At 41.1% G+C, this 22799-nt stretch overlaps 1 pseudogene across 1 annotated transcript; it reads right to left on the reverse strand.

The window, feature by feature from the left end:
• Nucleotides 1-1113: 1113 nt before the first annotated feature.
• On the reverse strand, nucleotides 1114-22354 carry LOC110068218 (uncharacterized; annotated as a pseudogene). The gene is made up of 8 exons (XR_016209921.1): nucleotides 20924-22354; nucleotides 19369-19911; nucleotides 18918-19076; nucleotides 12792-12905; nucleotides 12289-12503; nucleotides 11281-11426; nucleotides 10704-10820; nucleotides 1114-10535 (listed from the first exon to the last, which is right to left on the reverse strand). The product of XR_016209921.1 is annotated as an uncharacterized LOC110068218 (transcript).
• Nucleotides 22355-22799: the final 445 nt, after the last annotated feature.

The following is a 22799-nucleotide window of genomic DNA, read 5'->3' on the forward strand; positions in this document are numbered from 1 at the left end:
AGTTAGTGTGTTTTGACCCACGACTCATGACACGTTCTCCCTCAATCGGAAAACGTATTTAAGTTGTTTTTTGACCAATTCCTTTAATTACATATAAACATAATATTGCAGTCATTTTCTCTCTGCTTTTAACGGTGTGGATTAAAGTCTTTTCGTTTTATAAACCCCACCAAATATTTCACGTAATGTTTTCACATATTTTCATCATTTGTCAGTGAGTATTATCTTCTAACTATCAATCTTCATTCCTCTTTCAGGTGTTTTTCGTTACCTGTATGAAGACGTCATTTTGATTTTTCCTTTTGAAGACCAGCTTCTTAAAACCAAAAAACCGTCCCTCCACAACACATTCAAGAAGAGGTAAATGTCCAATACTGAAGGTTTTGCTCGGTGGTTAAGTTGTATAAATATATAAAATTAACAAATAACTTACAATATTTAGAGAGGAAGCCACATCAGCCTTAGCTGGTTTTCATGCAGGTCCTCTTTCCTGGTCGAATTGGAATTTGGATATGTTAGTTTTTTTGTGGAGGGAGGAAAACCGGAGACCCAGAGAAAAACCCTCGAAGCAATGCGAGAACCAACAAAAACCGCAACCCACATATGGCATCAGGCCGGGATCGAACCGGCCTCGGAGGCGAGCGTTCTCACCACTGCGCCATCCATGCTCCGTATTGTATCATCCCCTGCTCTGTATTGCGCCATCTCTGCGCTGTATTATTATTTCTCGCCGAATGAGTTGCCTTGGTACCTGCAATAATTACTGTCTCGTTATTACTGCCTCGAGTCTCGTTATGCAAAAAGATGTCCTTTACCCCCGTCAACTCAACATGGCTTGGCACTTACTGTTTTTTCTGTTCGCCAAGACGCCGCAGTCACCTTCCAGACTCCACTTGTCACTCAAACATTACTGGCATTGTATTAATATCATAGGCACGTGTGCTAAAAACGTTGCCTAATATCTGTCATAGTGAAACCATTGTTTAGCCGCTTTTACCAGAAGAAAAATGTCTATTTTGTTTCCCTATCGTTAGTGTTCTAGTGAGTTCGTGTTTCGTCGTTTCAAAGCATGTCGCTATAAAGAGGCCCACTTCAACGAGAATGCTATGAGGCTTGTCAATCACCTGGTGTAGTTTTTATTAGACTAAAACTCAATTTAACATTAACAAGAATTGAGAAACTCCTTTATAAAACTTTCTATTACAACTACTAACAAATACCAAAAAATCAGTTGGACTGAAAGCTTCATTTTTACTCACTTTTTCTTAAGTAAATACCCGTAGAATAGTATTGGACTGGTTTGTTCACACACTCTGAGAAGAAGTGTTTCAACAGACCAATTTCGATATATTAAAATTCAGCCCACAAACTCTGCTGTTAATCCCTGAAGCCTCGTGCTGAGGTCTATTGTTTTAGGCTGAATTTTAATATATCGAAATTGGTCTATTACATACTGAAAATGACAGTGATTTTACAAGAACGTGATTTCCAGCTAAACTAACAAAAACTTGGCGCCGAGTCATTTGCTAATGCTTAATCTTTTTTGTGGTATAGTTTAACCCATTTTTGCACTGAATATTAAGCGCGCGTTTCAAAAAAAATGCGACTACAGGCTTAAAAATCAAAGCTACTTGCTGACTACTAAGTTTGTTTTAGATTCATTTATGATAAATGTTCTTTGAAGTTTCTATGCTTGATGCTGCTATAGTTGATAGTCTCTTATATCAACCAAATGTGAACTACTGAATCGGGTGTTGATTGTTCAACTGCCTTCCTTCTCGGTTATGCTCTAGTTTCAATTAACTTCACTTATTTCACTGTTCATTTCGGTTTGTCAGTTCTTTACCATGTGTTTAAGGACTCGAGACTGTGAATATTCAAAATTCAAAATTTGCGCCTGTCGAACTGGATACAAACATACGGAGTTTGAACGTCTTGAGAGCTATTGTAGACTGCTCCTCTGCACAAACTGGCGCTGATGGGCTTACAGCAAGGGCGGTCGTATTCCATTCTACAAATGTTATTGCAATGGTTATAAGGGCAATGAAGACATCTTCAGAAACACAGTTGTTGTCTGTACGCCTGCGAACAGCAGTTTGCACATTCTCCAACAGGATATCTATCTCTTCAACTGTTCCCTCTGTCGAAAAGTTCCAGCCAAAGCTGTAGATGCCAGACGGTGAATAGAACTGATTCCGAACACTGTCATTGAAACAGAAGACCAACCAAAGGCAGCTCCTTTTATTTAAGACTGTCCTGGCTATGAGTTATTCATCTATTGTATGAGATTTTGACATCTCCATTATAAGGCTTCCTGAGAACCCGGTGCAACCTCTGGAAGATCACATATTCATCTACAGCCTGCTGCATGACACTCCACCTCACTCAGGCTTAGTTGGCGTTTCCATTCCACCTTCCAACCTATTTTCTCTTCTTAGGGTTAAATGGCTTCGTGACTATATGCTTTAGAGATTTTCACGAGTTAAAAAGACCTTCTTCACGCCTTCTTGTTTCTTCGTCTAAAAATTAGTTGTTTATAGCACTTCATCAAATCTGTGACGTCCTGTCATGCCGTTCAAAACTCAACCCCAGATGAACTGTTGTTCGTGCCACGAGTCTGCTGCATTCAGCCTTCTTCAATAACCTTCAGTGGATTCATGTTCTTGTAACTTTATCCTTTAATCACAAATTTGATTCACCGCGCACTACCACGTGGAACTTTTCACCTTTCCACCTAATCAGAAGCACTACATAAGAATTAGTTGCCATGAAAAATAATGACACTTTTCCATTCAGTTAACTGTCCTTCTTCCATTTTCATTGCTCTGCCGTGCACCTGCTGCATCCTTCGCTTCCCACCGGAATGTCTTCGCCACCTCGCACAATCCATCCCGTGAAATAAACATGGCCTTGGTCGCATGATTTCCAGACCTCTCTTTCGTACCCTGGGAAATTTGCGAAGTCTTTTGCTTCCTCAAGGGGTAGGAGTGGGAGGCTCATCTCTGTTCTCAACAAGTTGACCTTTAAGAAAGACTCTGAAGCGATGGCATGCCAGCCTCAGTCGAGTTGTACCATTGCTTGACAAAGGGATCTGACGCATCATAGCCTTGCTTTGGGCCTCTAAAACTTGAGAGAAAAGAGAGAACTTTCTTGTCTGTTCAAAAACTTGACTTAGAGTTTTCAAATCTAGTTGAGGTTCCTCCAGGTACACTTTAATCTTTTCGATTGCATCTTTGGTGTCGTTCCAAAGTTCTTTCAGCTCCACTTGTTGTTGTGAACTTCCTCGAAGACCAATAAGCGCCTTTTTTAGGATTTCATCTGTTCTTTGCGCTTGCTGTAGAATCAACAGGTGATTTTTTAGTGTGAATATAAAAATGGCAAAGCGCCCAAGCGTCTTCGGCCAATCGAGCCGGTTCCTTGTGTCTGAATACGACCGTACAACATGTAGAACCATTGGCGGAAACTTAAGCTTGGTTACATCATTACGCAGGTAACGTTTTGGTAGAAGAAGACTGGCAGAAGTGATTTCTTGGTATACGATCTCGTATACGGCTTTCTTTACATTTTCAATTTTTTTCAGTGCCCTCTTGATGATATTTCCATAACGATAGCTGAATGTAATTGATGTAGAACACCTTGGGCATCGCCTTAGTTGATCATCGTTACCCAGTTCTCGGAGCATCCAGCTATCCATCTCTTCAACCTTTATGATGTGACCACAGTCGAAAAGTTGCAAATATCGCGTGGGTTCCGTTTTGTTTCCACGTCCATCCGCTAGCATTGAAGACAGCTTCTTAGGATGGCAAATGGCACACACAGCGGGACAGTTTTCTCCACACAAGCCAATACAGGGGTGGCGACAAGGCAGTTTTTTGGGACAGGGAGCATTACAGCGAGGGCGATCGCATTCCTCTCCACAGAGATTTTTGCACTGGTAGTGAGGACAACTCCAGGTGCACGGTCTTCTGCACGGGCCACACGGCTGGGCACATCGTTTTTTACATTGCCCGTGAGGGCAGCGTCGGTCGCTTTTTCTGTCGCAGGGAGGGCAAGGTTCACTACATCTTGCTTTACAGCGATGCGAACAAACAAGCAAGCGACCACATGGATGTTCGCACAATTCATGTGAACCACTTTGTTGGCAATCGTCACAAGTTCCATAGCACTGATGACCACATGGCAAGGTTTTTTCACACGCAGCAGCACATTGCACATCTTCCACAGAGCGACTACAAGGCATTTTAATCTTATGACCACACGGCAGGGTTTTTGTCACCTCTACATCACAGGGGTATTTAGAACAATCTTTGCCGCAGACCCCTTTACAAATATGTTTGCATGAGCTCTTTTGTCGGCGACAACGTTCCTTGCAGGTCGCTGTTTTGCTTTGAAAGCACTGTAGTGGTTCCTTGTGTCCGCAAGGAAATGTTTTGTCCACTCTTCGCATGCACTTCAAACTTCCGCACTTCTGGCTGCAGAGGCCCGGGCAAGGATGACCACAATCTAGCTTATTGCTGCAGCGTTCCTTGCATTTTACGGTGTTGGGATCATCGCTACAAGGCATTTTGAGAGAATGCCTTCCTGCACAATTGAGATGTTTCACGACCACTTTCTGGCATTTGAACTGACTACAATCCTCAGAGCATTTACCAGGGCATTTATGCCCGCAAGACAATTTTCGCTTGCACCCATTTGGACAAATCATCTGGGACACATCATCAGAGCAACGACAACTAATTTTATGGGAGCCACATGCCAAGAGCTTCTGGACTCTGACGGCACATTTGAAGCTAGAGCAGTCGTCGCCACATTTTTTTGTGCAAAGGTGTTCACATGGAAGGAGGCGTTCGCAAGGAGCATCACAAAAAACCTCACCTGGTTTGTCTGAACACAACATCTCCCTTTCATGTCCACAATGTAATCTTCTTGTCTCCTTTGTATCACAGATTTCATCATGCAGCCCACGTCTCGCTTTAGAGCAGGTTGTGAGCTTCTTGTGTCCACAGGAAAGGGTGATTTCGACCTCCTCTTCACAAATGTGCTCCATGGGGTTGTCTGAACACAACATCTTCCTTTCATGCCCACAATGTAATCTTCTCGTCACCTTTGTATCACAGATTTCATCATGCAGCGCATGCCTCGCTTTAGAGCAGGTTGTGAGCTTCTTGTGTCCACAGGAAAGGGTGATTTCAGCCTTCTCTTCACAAACAAGCTCCATCTGGTTTTTGTAGCAAGGAATAGTTATCTCGTGGTTACATGGTAGTCTTCTTTTCACCTTAACCTTGCAAGAAACATTTTGTAAGTCTGCTGTCACAGTAGAGCAAATGAGAGACGTCATATGACCACACGACAGTTGGACTTCCACTTTCTTCTTACACTTGCACTCTTCAGGATTTTTGTGACAGGGAAGAGTGAGTTTGTGCTTGCAGGGTAGTTCTTTCTCAACTTTCACGTTGCATAATATGTCTTTTACCTTCGCTTTTGCAACATGACAGGCCAAGGACGTCTTGTGTCCACATGATAGACAAACCTGTACTATTTCCTCACATTTGTACTTTTCGGGATCCTTGTGACAGGGTAAAGTTGCCTCGTGACCACATGGTAACGTTGTTTTTACGACTTCCTTGCACGCTTGAGCTTCACATTTTTTACTGCAAATGTTTTGACAATGATGTCCGCAGATCCTTACTCTTTCGCATGGCTTTTTACACCTCAGTGAAGATGGATCAACGTGGCAGGGGATCTCAATGCTGTGTCCACATGTGGGGATTGTCATGTTAACCACTACCATGCAATCATTACATGACGAACCAAAGTGGCACCGTTGTTGGCAGCCATGACCTCGCTTACACTTCTTTTGACACATTTCCTCACATCGAACCTCGTGGCAAACACGGCCACACACAGAAGAACACCTGTGTCCGCAATCCAGTTGTCGTTGGCATGGAGCGTAACAAAAAGCCTTTTTGGGGTCAAGGTGGCAAGGAGCACTTTGCTGATGGCCGCATGGAAGAAATTTGAAGACAACACTTTCACATTTTTGCATTGCACAGTCTTCGTGACAAATACCGTGGCAATCATGTCCACAGTTCAGTACTCGCCTGCATCTTTCGGCGCACTGTGGTGGCCTGTCTTTCTCTGGACACAAAACTCGTTTTCGATGACCACACGGTCAATTTTGGTGTTGCATTCACAGCGTTGTTTGCATTTTCCTGAACAAGGATGGCCACACTCGAGAACTTTGGTACACTTGCTGTTACACCCTTTATAATCCTCGGGATCTTTGAAGCAAGGCAAACTTTTTTCATGTCCACAAGGGAGAGTTTTCTTACAGAGAACTTTACATTCTTTTGTACACAATTCCCCACATGCTTCCTAGCAGTTGTGTCCACACGGGAGGAGCTTTTCGCATTTGACTTGACAAGAGAACATTTCTGGATTAACACTGCACGGGACGGGTTGTTCGTGGCCGCACTGAGGAACCGTCTTTAGCATATCTTGAGGACACTCAGGACAGTTTCTTGGATAATGGCACCTATGCTGGCATTGGTGGTCGTTGGAACTGCATTTCATCAAGCACAATTTAGAGCAGTGGCCCTTTTCGTGAAAGTCGGCTGAAGCGTGACATGGTGTTTCACACGCATGGCCACAAACAAGACGTTCTCCACAGGGCATCTTGCATCCTCCAAATTTGATATCAAACTCATGCGAGGCTCTCACTTTGGTGACATTGTTGTGTCTGTTGCATACGAGTTGCAGAGTCTCTCCCATGGCGTTCTTTGTCTCTAAATCGTTACATATCTCCTGCCACAGTTTGTTCTGGCTTTTCAGTAGCTTGAAGTTTCCAATGCAGTAAAATCCATGGCGAGCTCGGGACAATGCAACACAAATTCTGTTTGACTCGTTTAAGAAACCAATTCGCTGGTCTAAATTGCTTCTAACTAATGACAGAAGAATGATGTCATTTTCTTCACCTTGAAAGTTGTCCACTGCACAGACTCTGACTCCCCCAAATGTTTTTCTTGGCATCTTCTCTTGAAGAAGTAACAGCTGACCGGTATACATGGTGAGAACTGTTATTTGGTTTCGTCTGTACCCTTGAAGTAAAAGGTATTTGCAAAGGGCTACTAAGAAGTCGGCTTCGTGAGGGTTAGAGTAACTTTGCATACCGTGTATGTGGACCTCGAGCTCAAAATGATCAAGAAAGAACAGATTGTGGGTTAGGCCAGATATGTCCTTGAATTCGCACACCGTTTTGTGGTCAACAATTTCGTGATCGTAGATTCGTTTAGTAAGTGCAGCAATTTCAGGACGCATACGGTGCTGTATAGACAGACGTTTGCAATCCATACTGTTCATCACCATTCTTTCGAACAGCGAAATCGACAGGTTGTATTTTTGGGCTAACTCATACGCTGTTGCCTTTGGGCGAAGTTGCTTGTGGTCCCCGATAAGAATGGTATGCTTTGTGTCGTGTGAAAGAGAAGTGATGATATGAGCTTCCATAACCTCAGCTGCTTCTTCGATTACAACAACTCTGGGAGCAATACTCTGAAGGGTTGAGTGGTAGCGCGCTGCACCGCTGGTCGTCATGCCAACAACAGTTGCACGACGTATAACGTTCTCTTCTTCTTCAAATCGAACTGCCACTTGTTCTTGACAAAGTTGGTCATACTCCTGTTCTCCTCTTTGAACCTCTGCCCTGAAACGTTCACGGTAGCTCTCTATCCAAAAAAGATACAACCGACGTCGATCCGAAGGAGATAAAAGCCAAATGTTGTCAACGCTCATTGCCTCATCAGTAGGCATCGCAACTGTTTTTCCCAGATCCGGCTTCAAAGATTTGATATCTGCTGTTATTTTTATTTTCTTGTTTTCGTTTCTCTTTGAGGAGTTTCTTTGGGCTGTACTTTTCTCTCTTGGAACGTGAGCGCTTCCCATTCCGTCTTTGGAATTCTTATCTGTTGTTTGCTGCCATGGAAATGTTTTTCCCTTCTTCTTGTAGGATACAGTTTCCCATCCCTCTTCTAGGTCTTCCTTGTCTTCCTGGTCTTGTTTCTGATAACTCAAGTCATGTGATTGTTTCGACATAACTGACAGGAAATCTTCATCTCCATGTATGAATCTTTGATCTTGTATCAAATCAGCTTCCTTTTCTACTTCGATGGTCTCCTCGAAAACTTCTGCTATTTTATAAACACCTTCATTAGTGTTGTTTTTCCAGCCTTGAGGGTCTTTAATCCACTTGATGTCTTGGATTTCTTCTACTTCCTTCAACGTGTGAGAAACTTGAGACCCACCTGATGCTGCCAGCTTGCTGCTTTGTTGAGCTGAGAAGCCTTTCGGTCCGTCGCAGTAAAGAGAGTCTTCTTTGCGTTCTTCCTGAGACGTAGGTGATAGTGGATTGCTGCCTCTGCCTTCATCATTGTCATGTGGTGCTGCTAACAGAGTAGCGTAGTAGTATATTTTATGGTCTTCACCTACATCATTGTCTTGAAGGACAGATCCGCCTTGCCTTGTCCTCGCCTGCTCCACCGTAGGTCGGTTGAAGGAGTCCATTTGCTTGTTGCCACAAAGCCAGAGTTTGAAAGCGTTGTCTGGCGTCCGACACTCGTTTTCTGCATTAGGAGGAAATATGGCATCGTAGAGCTGCTGTGCATGTTCAGAATCCAGCAGATTTTCCAAATCGCCGAATTCCAAAAGCTCGTTGTCTGTTTTCGAAAGTAATTCCTTCCACTCTCTAATTTCCCAGACTTTTCTGTGTATCAGATCGTTGATTTCCCTTCGTCTTTCATGCATTATGTACTCGTCAGTAAATAGTTTCAGATTACACTTTTCTAGTAGCGGACTTTTGCATCTTCCTCCAACACGTATGATCTGCTCTTTGGGAAGAAATTCTAATACTTTTTCCAAGAACTGATCCAGAGCGTGGTTTGTGTAACAGACCATAAGCATTGGCGAGACTTTATCAGGGTCCCAGACTGCTCGATTCTCAAGTAAGCATCGAACGATTCTGGCTCCAACATACGTCTTCCCTGTTCCTGGCGGTCCCTGAATGACAGAAAACTCTTTTGTAACTGCTGTTTTTACTGCTTCAAGCTGGGAGCTGTTAAGTGGAAGGATCTCAACAGAAGGCCAGGCTTCGAGCTGCAGGACAGGTACCCTACTGGCGTTTATTGCATCCGGAACATCCAATGCCAACCTAAGATCATAGCACACTGGTTCTTGAGAATCCTCGCGTCTCAGATACTCGGGTGGATCAACATCTTCACTGCATTCAATCAGATATTTCTTGAATGGCATGGTAGTTTCATCCAATTCCTTCAGGCCTTTGAGAACGTGACAATAGGCTTCATAGTAGGCAGGTGACTCAACCATTTGATACTCACATGTACGGTTTTCCACCCCCAATACATCTTGGTCCTCGATGAATCGAATCTCAATTCTGCCTTCTGCCAATTCCTCTGGATCTCGTTTGGAAACTGTTGCGAAAAGCATTGTCTCAAATTTGTTGTTTGAAAGACAAAGTAATGACCCAAACAGAAGTCGTTTGGAATTTGCCCATCTTTTGGTATCCAACCCAGAAACATCAAATTGTACTTGATAAATCATTCCGGACGGCGTAAATTTCTTGTCGACAATACGTGCCCCTGGGTAATATTTCATTAACAGATTGCGCTGTTTTCTTGGTACGTTGTGGACAATTTCATGGATGCCTTCCCTAAGTGGCTCAAGAAAATCCTCTCTAAGCAACCGAAACTGTACATCAAGGTAGTGCTCGGCATCTTCATATCTTCCCTTTAAAATATTCTTTCGTAGAAAGGGCCGTGCATAAGATGTGATTTCTTTGTTTGTGGGACAAATCGGTATGTCTCTAAAATCGTTTGGAGGTTTTTGCCCAGCCTTGTCGATGTAACGTTTGCCATGCTTCTGCCTTTCAGCTATAATGAGGTCATCTCTGGTTTGCTTTAAAGCTTCTAACTCTCTCTGTAGATCATCTTTTTCATCAATACTTGACTGGTCCAAAAATTGTTTCAACTGAGAGTAAGGCAGGTCGGCATATGAGCTTGGTAAGTGCCTCAAATACCTCGTGAATACTTTGATCAAGCTTTGAATGAATCTTCTTTGAGATTCTTGCTCATTCAAAATCGTTGACACTTGAAGACGATCAAGCAGACGAGGAATCTTTGAACTCAAGAATACCGAGCCTTTAAGCGCGGCTAGAATCTTGTTTGTGTTCTTATCCGGTGGCGCACTACAGGCAGTTGCCAATGTACACGTGAGGTCCAAGATGAACTCATCGCTGTCGTGTTGTTCCTGCTGTGATCGTAGAAAGAACTTAAAGCGAGCCATACTTTCATTTAACCTGTAGACTACATTGATGGGATTCATCTCTTTTAACGTTTTCAGGTCTAGGACACATTTTGCAGGGGAAAATGTACGAACAGGAGGGGGCTGCGATTTGTCTTGTGGTGGTGAATGATAATCAGCATTCATTGCAAAAGGCCTTCCTGGACGTTGTTCTTGGTTTCTACCTGTATTATAAGACAATATGTATTTGTAAGTAAAAATACCATTTCCGTTCTTGTATTGGTACAAACAGTCGTTTGGCTAAAGGATTAAGTAAATCTCCAAGAATGTATTGATTCCTCCAACTGAATTCAAACTAATGATAATTAAATGAGGCCATTTTTTGTACTCACATGACGGTTTGCCTTTTCCAGGCGACGACAGCCCTTGACCTTTGTCGCTTTTCCGGCCGGATGCTCCTCTCCCGCCTCCTCCATGAGGTTGTTTCTTTTCTTGGTCAAAGTTTTCATCTTGAATGACGACAAATTGTTAAAAATAGAATACGTTACAATGCGCCATTTAAATACTAATAGTAATTCAGTCATGTACTATTAGTAGTAATTTAATTGATGGGTGTTTTGGAGGTTAGAGCGCGTGTACTTTTTATATTGTTTAAAAGCTGTAGTTTTCAATGGCTGAAGTAATGCATCGACTTGACAAGGTGTGGTGACAGAAAAACAAAAAGGAAAAAAAACAATTTGGTTCCTTGGAGTGTACTCTCTAATATGTTTTACAAACATGTTTCGGCAGATGCTTCCGCCATGTTCAGTGTGAATTGAAACCTGGTGGTAAAACTTAAGAGTGTCGTGTTTTCTAATGTATTTCATCATTGCTATTATCCAGACATTTTGCAAATATCTAATATCCAATGCACTTATTGCATATAGAGACATGAGAGACGTGTTCCAAAATACTGAATTAGTCAGTTACCTTGACTTTTGCCTTCTGCGCCTTGTGACGCTGGAAATTGACTCTCCGCTGCTGTTGTCTTTTGTGTGTCTCCTTCGTTAGGTTCCTTTTTAGCGTCAGGCTCTGTAAACATTGATTGCATTTCCACTTTAACAAAATTGTTGGAACTACAAAATTTAAACTTGGGCAAGCAAGGCGTGCAGTAGTTACTTTTTTGTGAGTGAGACTCTGTAGGTAGGAACATTCCAGTAAACTCTCAACAGTAATGGTTAGGTTCATCCAGCAAGTTTGTTTTGTTACGATCCACAGCACAAAACAAATTTACAATAAATGACGTACCTACAATTCGGTAAGATAATCAGGCACTAAGCCTCTTTTTTAAAGAAGGGTGTTTTTCTTGAGAAAAAGATTGATTGGGCGATTTTGGATAAAAGATAGTAAGATAAAACATTGAGCCTGATTTTAATTTTATATTTAACAAATAAAGAAGCCTCGACTGTGCTCTGTTCGGTTGTAAAACATGGAGGAAGCGGTAGAGCACGAAAGAAGAGTAGAGGGTAACACGAGACGTAGTTGAGTGTTTCTCCCTACTTCTTTCGTGCTCTACCGCTTCCAAAGTGCTTTACAACCGAACAGAGCACAGTCGAGGCTTCTTTATTTGTTTTATGATAAAGGATCCATTCATTTCCCCACGCTTTTGGCTAATATTTCAACCCAAACCTTATTTTCCAAACGAGTAAAAGTGGCGTAAGCGTGCAGCTGAACTCTCATAAAGCACGCTAAAATAAGCTAATCACAATCCTTGTTGAAACTGTTCAAATAATTTGCTTAGTTCACGAGAAAACAGCTGTCAATCATAAACTGGACTTCAGCTAAACGTTTGGTTTCCAGTGGTCTTCGGGAGAAGAACGATCCCTTCAAAGTTCGCTTTTTAGTTTAATTTAAAAACAGGGATCAAAAGTTTCCTGTCCAGTGGAATCCGACCGCATTGTGGCTCATGAAAGCCTGCACTTTTCCAGTGGAAATTACGGAACAAAGAGTTCAAAGCTCACGGATGAAAATGCGAAATGCTTGAGCTGAATTTGAAAAGAGCTGCAGTTAGGCCTTGTTTTCTGATATCGGTTCTTTCTTCCTAATTCGCACTGCTTCCCTCTCAGCCGGCCTCTGTGGTCTCTCCTGTCTTCTTTAGTATTTTCATCTTGAATGAGGAACATGCTCAGTAGAACACTGTCGACAACTGTTTTCTATACGTATTGAAAAACCAAAGCAAACTAAGCAATTGTAACCTAAAAACTATCTTTCGTTCCCTATTTCGCCTAATTTTCTATCAAAAATAAAAGCAAATAACTACTGTGAGTAAACTTGTTTCCACCGCACTGAAAACATTAGCGCTAGAGAAAACTGTTGACTTCTTTTACGACTTTACTTGGTATTTGAATCTGACTAAGGCTGCAGAAGAATGTAATCACTACACTCTGATTAAGAAACAGTTGGTCTATAATAAACGTTCTCCCACAATTTCATCAATGTACCTGGTATTTCATCAGCAGTTGTTCCACATGCACCTCCTTTCGTTTCACCTCCTTCTGTTCGTGGTGATATCTTGCCTTGTACTTCTCCATTTTTTTCCGATGTTTCTTCGGACTCTAAAATGTCAATCAACCAAGTCATTAATTATGCTAAGCTATCTTGCGCCAAAACAATCTACTTTCGTAGTGTTTGATATGGTTTTATAAGTAGCTGTAGCTCATAAGTAGTGTCCATTTTGTGTGGTATTGTAAGTAGCTGTTGTATTATAAGTTGTGTAAGTGCCCTAATAAAAATATCTTTAAAGGAAAAAAGTATTGCTCATAACATATATCACTAATTTCACAGCTGCTCAAGTTGTGCATATAACTGCGATGATCAATCATGTCTTCACGTATCACTGCCATAGAACATTTTAACTTTTCAGTTCGGAGATCGAAATTCCCTTCCCCCCTCACCACTTGGCGGCTAAATCGATTTACCCTCCGTACAATGTCAAATTTTAGTCTATAACATAGCGTAATTAAGGGTGATTTCTAACGCCATGGCTCATGGTTAGTGCGCTTGTCTCCGGATCGAGCGGTCCGGGTTCGAGCCCGGGCCGGGGACATTGTGTTGTGTTCTTGGGCAAGACACTTTACTCTCACGGTGCCTCCCTCCACCCAGGTGTATAGATGGGTACCGGCGAACTTAATGCTGGGGGTAACCCTGCGATGGACTAGCATCCCATCCAGGGGGGAAGTAGAAATACTCCTAGTCGCTCCATGCTACAGAAACAGGATAAGCTCCGAGCTGATGGGCCTCTTGGTGCATATGCAGACTTTTCTTAAGTGTGATGGAGAAATTTGAAAACGGCGTTTTCACTCTAAAAACAATCAAATGTTTTCCGTCCACACTACGCTAGTCTCCGTCGTAGCCGTTTTTTGTGATGTCACGCAACGCTCCCAAAGAGGAGACTAACATTACGCCGGATGATTTTGAAAACGCAACAATTACCGGCGGTAGAAGCGCTTCCTGCACCCTTGAGCACGCGCATAATCAGTAAGGGACTAATGAAACCCACTTGGCTATGCGCTTGCTGTTCCCGCCATTATCGTGACGTCATCGTTTTCGAAAGGCTCCGTTTTCCAAATGTTTTCCGTCCAAACTACACACACTCATTAAATCTTGTTCGTTTTTGAAATATTCTCATGCACAGAAGTACCATTGACCACTGTTTGATTGCAACAGACATTGAAGTTGAACCGAGTTAATTAAAAGGGAGCTTAAGCAACGACGATGGCGACACCAAGGACGATGCCTAGCCAAAAATGAATTCATATTTTATCAGCAAAATTCGCAATTGTCTAGATCTGTCCAGTACGTTAATGGCTCTAAAAACGTGCTCAGGCTAAATATTCAATGACAGCGTTCAATACCAAATGTAAATGCGAAAAACTAGCCGTCATCGTTCGCGTTCCTCAGACTACACGGAACTTGGTCATTTAGCGTTCTTGTTTTGCAGAGAACGGTAAAGAAATGTACAAAGATTTATAACGCACGTGTACCGCTATTGCTCTACTAATTAAATCTTTTGTTTGGTGACGTTCTCGTTGCCGTCGTCGCCGTGGTTTGCTTAAGCTCCCTAAATTTTCCCTGCAGGAAACACCCTACATTTAAAGGCCAGGAATTACACGAGTATGGATGGCAAGGAAACAAGCGAAGCTGTTTCTAGACAAAACTGATAGTAATTGAGGTCAACTGCACAATTTTGCTTGTTGAAGCCAAGAAAGTATTACCTAAAGTGCTAATGAAACAGAATTTTCGTATCCAACCTTATTATTCCAATTTGTAGTTTCAAAGTAACCAAACCTTCTTATTATTGGTGGATTCGGAGAATTGAAAGTTATTTGGAACGTTAAAGAATTCCATAAAAAGGAGTAAATTATAGGTCCACGGAGCGAATGTGTGCCTGCTTTCATTTGCTTGTTAGTTTAGAGTTGATAATTTTTGAAATAACTTAAACTCCTTTTTGAAAGCTCAAGTAGTGCATGTAACTAGGAAAGTAAGAGAAAATTCAAACTATAAGTTCTTTCTACAGTCTGTTTATACATTATAAAATGAAATGTAATCAATTTTGATCGGCACTGAACACTGTGATTATACAACTTGCACATGTAGTGTCAAAGAATTATTACAGTTCCACAATGAAGTCCTTAATTGCGAGTTCACCATATTCACCAGTCCTGAATTGGCACCTAGTCAGTCGGGAGATGGTTATAATATGTATAACGTTAGTGAGTCAGCAGTGCATTTTGGGTCAAGGTCACTTGGTTGTGGTCCTTGCTCTGTTAACATGACTGTATTCCGTTATGAAATGGCTGTACTGCAATATGCAGATAGTATATGTCACATGATACTGAAATTCATTTTAGACGGTTAGAGTGAAAATAAAATGTGTAATAACCAAATAATAAGCACGATACTTATGCTAATAGTACTAATAACCCTGAACAACCTGTGTTAAACACTCTTGATTTATCTGTAAGACCTTATAACTCAAAAACGAGATTGGTGACCCCCATTTTGTTATTGTTGAATTGATATAAGCATGATAAGATGCAACTTTTTGCAAAGTTTTAAAAAAAATTATACTGAGGGAGTTCTGAGCCACCTTAAATTTTCCAAAATTTATGGTAACTTTCAATTCCCTCTCTAGAATTTCTTTATCCTTGTGTCCACACGACTAGATTCATGTGGACACGTGGAGGGACTTTGCTACATTCCTGTGTAAAGATTCTTTGCATGCGTAATGTTTAGCTCTAGAAAATATCCATACCTCCCCTATGGAAGGGATTTCCTAAGAAGTCCGACCCGAAGTCCCGACCCCCTCTGGAAATTCCACTTAAGCTTCAAGTGTATGTGTGTGTGTGTGTGGGGGGGGGGGGGGGGGGTGTGTGAGTGTGTGAAGCCTTGGAGCTGACAGGCTCATAGCTGCCCGAGCTTATCCCAGTTTCTGTAGCATGAAGTGGCTAGGAGTATTTCTACTCCCCCTGGACTGGATGCTAGTCCATCGCAGGTCACTCCCCCTCAATTGCTTAGGTTTCCCCAACAATTTGCCAGTACCCATTTATACTCCTGGGTGGAGAGAGGCACTGTAAGAGTCAAGTGTCTTGCCCAAGAGCACAACTGTGTCCCCTTCCAGGGCTTCAACCGGAACCGCTTGATCCAGGGACAAGCGCACTAACCATGAGGCTACCGCATCTCCAGTTAAGCTTCAAGCTTCTTTAAATTTTTGGGTTTTTCAGAATCCCCCAACCCCCCCCCCAGGAAATTCCAATCCCTTCTGTGGGGGGGGGGGGGGTGAAGGGAATATGGATATTTTCTGCAACTGTACAATGTGAGATTCCTGTGTAATGATTCTACACACACCTAATGTAAAATTCCTGTGAGAGGCAGTTATGGTAACTCACAGGTTAATCAATTATGGCTGTTAAAGACAGACATAAAACGTCGAATTGATGGCAGTTTATTTTTAATTAAATAGGCTATTGCTTTTGGAAGGATGAGTTTCAACCATGCCTTACAGATTCAAGACACTGCATGGACTGTATTTTATCCCTTCTCACAGGGACTGGAAAGTAGACCTGGGAGACTCAATCATTTATGGCAGACTGTTTTTCCAAGCTCACAGTTTATCCAAATTACTCTTGATTTTAAGTGACCAACTTCAGTCATGCAGACAAATCTAGAGATCACAATGAGTTGAATAAAAAATAATGTATATTATGCACACTTTCTGAGAATAAAACTTAACTGTCAATAAAGGTCAAATCAGGGCCAGATTTAGTCAGATCAAATTTTATTCATACAAAATACTGGAAAGTTCTGAAGCTCTGTTTACTTTATCTAGCATTATGCTTGCATTACACTTGTATGGTTTTGCAATGGATTTCTTTGCACTTTAAAACAAGTGACATGAGGCAGCCCAAGGCCAAGGGTCTTTAGTTGAGTTTAGTTAAGGCTATTAATTAAAAGGTAATAAAAGTTATTTCTTTAAGTTTAAAGGGCCCTAGCCTGTGTATTATTTCATTTCCTGGGTTTCAGTTTTGCTCGATCATGAATTGAACTCATGAAGGAACAGCCACTTGAAGGAACGACTGCATCATGCACAAGTATAAAAGTTTACATTTCTGATATTTTCCTTTAAGGTCTTTAAGCCTCAGTTTTCTGTTCATTTAAGCTTGTTTAATTTTACCAAATAACAAAAGTAACAGAGATCATTTTTGAAAAACCATTCATGTGTTCAATTTCAGCCTTAACCGTGCACTATTGAAAATATGCAGCAGTTTATCAGAAAATCAACCCAAATTTAACTAACTTTTGAGAAACACTTTTACTGACTGTAATTTTAGTTTGTTGTCAGCTTGATATTTAGGTTAACTGAGCAGTTTTAAGCTCTTTGTTTGTTTGACATCGAGAAAAAGTCACTGCTATACATCAAGAAAAATGTTGATGTGTCGCTTTGTCACATTTTTGAAATTATGAAAATTTTCACGCAGTTGATCATGCTTTTGACTTCATGTAAGCAGGATGACATTCAAAAAATCCTTCCATCTGCTAGGAAAGATGTTAAAAGTCTCAATGTTGTAAAAGAAATGGCAAACATGCAACGTGCAACTATCAAGTTATGGATGCACTTGGGAGGTTTGCTAAGCACTCAAGAAGATAGAGTCGCACTCAGCTATTGCCCTGTGCGACTCTTAAGCTTCTTTTGTGCTTGGCAACTTCCAGCGTGCATCCATAACTCACACTGCATGTTGACCATTTCTGTAAATAAATGCATTTCCTTTTAGATAACTTCTATCTGGTACTGTACAGTGTAGGTCTCTAGTTGAATTCAGTTAGGGCTTGCCACAAGTTGCTCCAAAAAAAGTCAAAAGTTGCTTTTTGTAACGAAAGTTGCTCAAAAGTTGCTACAAAAAGCAAAACCTTTTTTTTTTGTCTCTCTCTTCTTTTATTTGGTCTGATGCAAAAATATGCAATCTGTACAACAACAGTAAAATTTCTGAGCTTTTTTGTGCAATTTTGCGTTGAAACCAGCGTCGCTGAATAAATTTGTTCACAGCATGTATGAGTAATACTACACATCAATATCAATATAACAATATTAGTCTTGTAAAAATTCTATTATGAGCCAATAAAATTGTCGTTGCTGTTCACGGTCAAGACTTCTAACCATTTTCATTTTCGCTGGAGTACTCAGTCTTGCCCCTGCTTCTGCGGCTACCCCCAAAAGAACTGAATGACCTTCATAACCTGAAACACTCCAGTCAGTGGAGTGTGAATCTTCGTCCACCATTTTGGATTTTCTTTAAAAAACCGCTGACCTAACAGCCCAGCTGCATACATCTTTCGTCCCAAAAAAACAAAAATCTTTCGCCCATGATCTGCCCCAGGGGGGAGGAGCTGCTCCTTTTTCACAGGAAATTCACAAATTGTCTACTGAAACATATATGGAAGCATGGCCAATTAAAGTCCTAAAAGCTGCTCTGATATCTAGAAAACTAGAAATTGCTCAGAATGCACAAAGTTGCTCAAAACAAAAAAAGTTGCTCAAAATACGAAAGTTAGCAAAAAGTTGCCAAGCAACTTGTGGCAAGCCCTAAATTCAGTAATACATGGTAAAGGAATCCCAAGTACAAGCCTACAGGAGAGGGGTACCCTTTCCCTTTTGTATACCATTTTGATTGTATACAAAAGGTACCCCTTTCACATGCTTTTACAACCAGCCCATATTATGAATAAATCACCAAAAAGGGAAATCTTTTTGTCATTTTCATGAACATTGTAGTGCTTAATAATTTAAATGATACAGCCATAAGGTGTGTCTGTTCAAAATATATTAATTAAAGGCTCTTTTGAACTACTAAATGACAGATTTCCCTACCTACTCATATACCTCAACTTGTGAAATCCCTACCCTTTTATATACCTGATGCCTCAAAAAAGTACCCCTTTTGGCAGAGCCTCCACAAATAGGCCACTATAGGGAGTAACCCCTAAACCCGGAGAAAGATGAGCAGCTAATTATTGGAGCTTGTAAAAAAAAAACATTTTTTCAACTGGTTTTTACACATATATGCATGTACCTTCATCTTCTGATATTGTGTCATCTTTATTATCTGTTTCACCTGTTTCTGTCAGATCATCATCATCATCATCATCATCATCATCTTTTTGAGCTAAAATCTCTTCATCGGAAAAATGGCTTGGTTCTTCAACAGGCTCAGCCACATTTTCACATTGATCTTTGAAAATTAAGACAGGCTGTTTAGTTCACTATGAAGTAATCAACGTACACATGTACACTTATTTAACAAAGTTCTGCATTTGTTACATTTATGTTACATGTCCATGTATCATGTGGTATTTTGAGATATAATGCCTATTATTGTTGCTTTATTTGAACCAAGAAACTAGGTACTTAGACTGAGTTTTTTTTTTATCTTGCTAGTCAGAGGAGCCTGAGTCGTCTCCTGACGTTGCACACTCCTGAGTAATTTTACTATCCTACTGAAACATTTTTTTTTAAACTTTTACCTCCTGCTGGATCTTTCTTAAAGTATATTTTGCATGCTTTATAGTCCTCGTCTGAGATTGTTGTTTGAAGCTTCAACTCTGCAAGGCTCAATTCTGTCAAGATCTCTTCTGTAACAAAACACCTTTGAACCACTTCACCAAGACGACCAGATGAATAATCTTCCCACAGTATCTCTAGGATCTCGAGTGAATCACACTTCACTGTTATCAGCAAACTTCCCATGTCAACACCTGTTATAGTGGTTCTCATTTGTTTCATGTATGCCAAAAAGCTATCACAATCGTCCCTATTGCTCAGTGGTGCAGCCTTCAGGTACATGTCAGCAATCAAACACAATACTTGTTGTTCTGTAGGAATGGGACTGGGTGCTTGGGGAACTTCCCTTTCTGGTTGTGTATCTCCTAATGGCACAGGTTCTGTAGAGGTGTCCTGGTGCCCACCATTTTGAGACCCTCCTGATTCTCTTGATGAAACAGGAGTTCTATCCTGTGTGTTGTGTTCTGCAGGTGTCATGGTTTCCACATCAATCCTAAATTTCAAAGCTGTCAAATATATTTGGGACAAATTTCAAATATTTCTGCATTTAGTTTTAAATCTCTATATATCATGTATTGGTTATAATATTTACATGTACATGTACAATGTAGTCAGTGCTTTTTCCCACAAGTCAAACTTCTATTTTGATGAAGTGCAATGACACTGTCTGTCACAATGTTTTTTAATGTGGAATGAAACAGTGCAAGCTTTGAGGAAATCCTGGTAAGAGCATTTACTTTTAGGCAAATTCTGTTGCTTTTGTAGCAAATCTAATGCATAATGTATGACACTTAAATACAACAATGATTTACTGTACTTTATCACGTAGAGATGTCAAAAGAACTGAAGAAAATGATCAACAATACTTTCCCCCCTCCCCACTTACAATGTTGATAATCAGGTGATTTTATCCCTTTTTGTTGACAAAATGCGACAATTCCCAACATTGATTAGGGGGGATGGGGGATATGTGGTCCAGCTCAAGCATCCCAACTAATTTTGTCTGGGATTGTCTGAAAGAGATATGTGAGGAATTTTCAGTGAAGGTAACGACAGCAATTGTCATGGCATCACGCTACTTTAGAATTCGATTTCAGGTCAGAAGAAGAAGTAGACGGTCATTTAAAAAGATGACTTCACAGTCTTTAGTGCCTACCCAGGTAAAACTTGTCATTGCATGCTGTTTCGTTTTAGTAGCACTTGTACCTGCAAGACGGCACAACTCCCCTTTTCTAAAACCTTTCTTTTTGGGAGTGGTGTGACATTCTCTAAATTCTTCTTTTAGACAGTCCCGGACAAAAAACTTGGGACACCAAGCAAGTTCTCCCCTCCCCCCACTTACAATGTTGATAATCAAGAGATTTTTGGCCTTTTTGTTGGAAATAAATGCAAATTTTCTGACAACATTGATAATTTAGAGGGGATGGGGGATATGTGATCTAGCTCAAGTGTCCCAACTAATTTTGTCCAGGATTGTAGAATAAACTGTGGTGGAACAGGGAGGCTTAGTAAACATACCATTTACAGGTACGCTGTCCACTAAACCCTGTATCATTCTGTTGAATCTCTCACATTCATTGCTCCAAGAGTAAGTTTTATCGTAGTTGTCTCTGAGCAGCTTAGCATTGTTTTCTCTCTCTTCTGGACTTTGCCTGGACAGTTGTTGGATCCTCCTAGCCCACTCTTTAGGGTCATCTGATTCAACAATGACGGACTTCCCATCTTCTACTTCAAGTAATGCTTCAGCTATTCCAGTTTCACCTGCAACAAGAACAGAAATACCAGCAGAAATTGCTTCCAGGGCAACCAACCCAAACCCTTCAGAGCGCGAAGGAATGGCAACCATGTCTGGCTCATACAACATCATCTCAGTAAGTTCCTCTTGCTCATCGCAATAACTGCGGATTGTTAGTTGGTTCCGGCTTATGCCTGTATGTTCAAGAAACCATTGCTCTATTTTCCTGTGTTCACCAGAAGATGAGCCAACAAATGTCAGCTCAAACATTTTCTCAAGGGAGCCTATGGCATCTGCAACAATATCATAACCTTTGAGGGTAAGATCTTCAAAGCTAGCCCGTCCAAACATAAAGACACTGAACTTCTTCTTTACGAATTTGTCTTTGACCAGCTGTGATGACTCATTTAACAACTTTTCAAAAATCCCAGGAGTAATGATCTCCACTTTAACATGTGGAAGACATTTGGCGTACTTCTGTTGTAACCGTGATCCAACTGCGACAACAATATCTGCTGCTTTGCACAGCTCAATTTCACTTTTATGTTTCTTCTCATTTTCTTCGATTGTATCCACTGCAGCACTCTGCGTTGCTTTGAACTTTCCAAGATCTTCACAGTACACATGGACAAAATGCATCCACTTGCACTTTGCAGCTTGGACGATAAAATAGGCAGGGGTACCAAACTTTCTTCCGTGGCCTACAACAATGTCAGGATTCGGTAGCTCCGACGGTGGAATTTTCAACCACTCGAGTCGATCAGCCGATCCAGGAATATTTTGAGCAGTGATTAATTTAACTCCGTGTTGTCTGGCATCTTCTCTGCTCAGTTCATCGCTTTGAGAGACGTAGCAGTGAACGTTCATGCTGCCGCTTGTAGTTTTGGCCTAATTAACAGCAAATTCTCTGTTGAAAGTGGAGAGACCACCTTTAGAAGACTTCCACTCGTCGCAGAGAAACATGACATTAATAGTTGGTCTACTTCCTGAACTCGAAGTTTGTCCGCATGCCATTATACGCACTAAAGAGCTTCCTTCCACCACTTAATGTCTCCTGCTTTGCTGAAGAGCAGCTTCTTCGTAAATTCCAGAGCTACAGTGTACGGGCACATCGGCTTACAAGTTGAACTTATCAAATTGACTTCACTTTTGGCCGTTGATAAAACCAGGAACATGGAACATGGAACATGGAACATGGAACATGGAACATGGAACATGGAACATGGAACATGGAACATCCCGGAACATTCCGGAACATCTCGGAACATCGAATAATTATGATAATTATGAGAAAAATATGTAAAATTTAATTTTGAAAACAAAACTAAGTTGGTTTCAGCTAGGAATACAAAAAAAAAACCCAAAAAGAAAAACATAATAAAAAAAGAAAGAAAAATGAAACTCATGTCATTTTGAATAAAATTCACTGATCTTTGTTTAGGGAAGGTACGTTTTTTATTGGGGGGGGGGTGGGTCGGGGTATTTTAGATTATGGATTAATGCATGACCCTTCACAAATACCTAAACAAAAACATCTGACCCTCCCCCCACCTCCTCCAAGACAAAAATGACCGGAAGTGAAAATAACTAACCGGAAGTGTTACTCGCATAACTGTGTCTGCGCACAAAGCAGTTAATTGCGTGGTGTGTGTTTGCGTG

This window comes from Orbicella faveolata, unplaced genomic scaffold (genome assembly GCF_042242905.1).
Source record: "Orbicella faveolata isolate gen_17 unplaced genomic scaffold, um_ofav_v1 contig_3, whole genome shotgun sequence".
Taxonomy (NCBI): Eukaryota; Metazoa; Cnidaria; class Anthozoa; order Scleractinia; family Merulinidae; genus Orbicella; species Orbicella faveolata.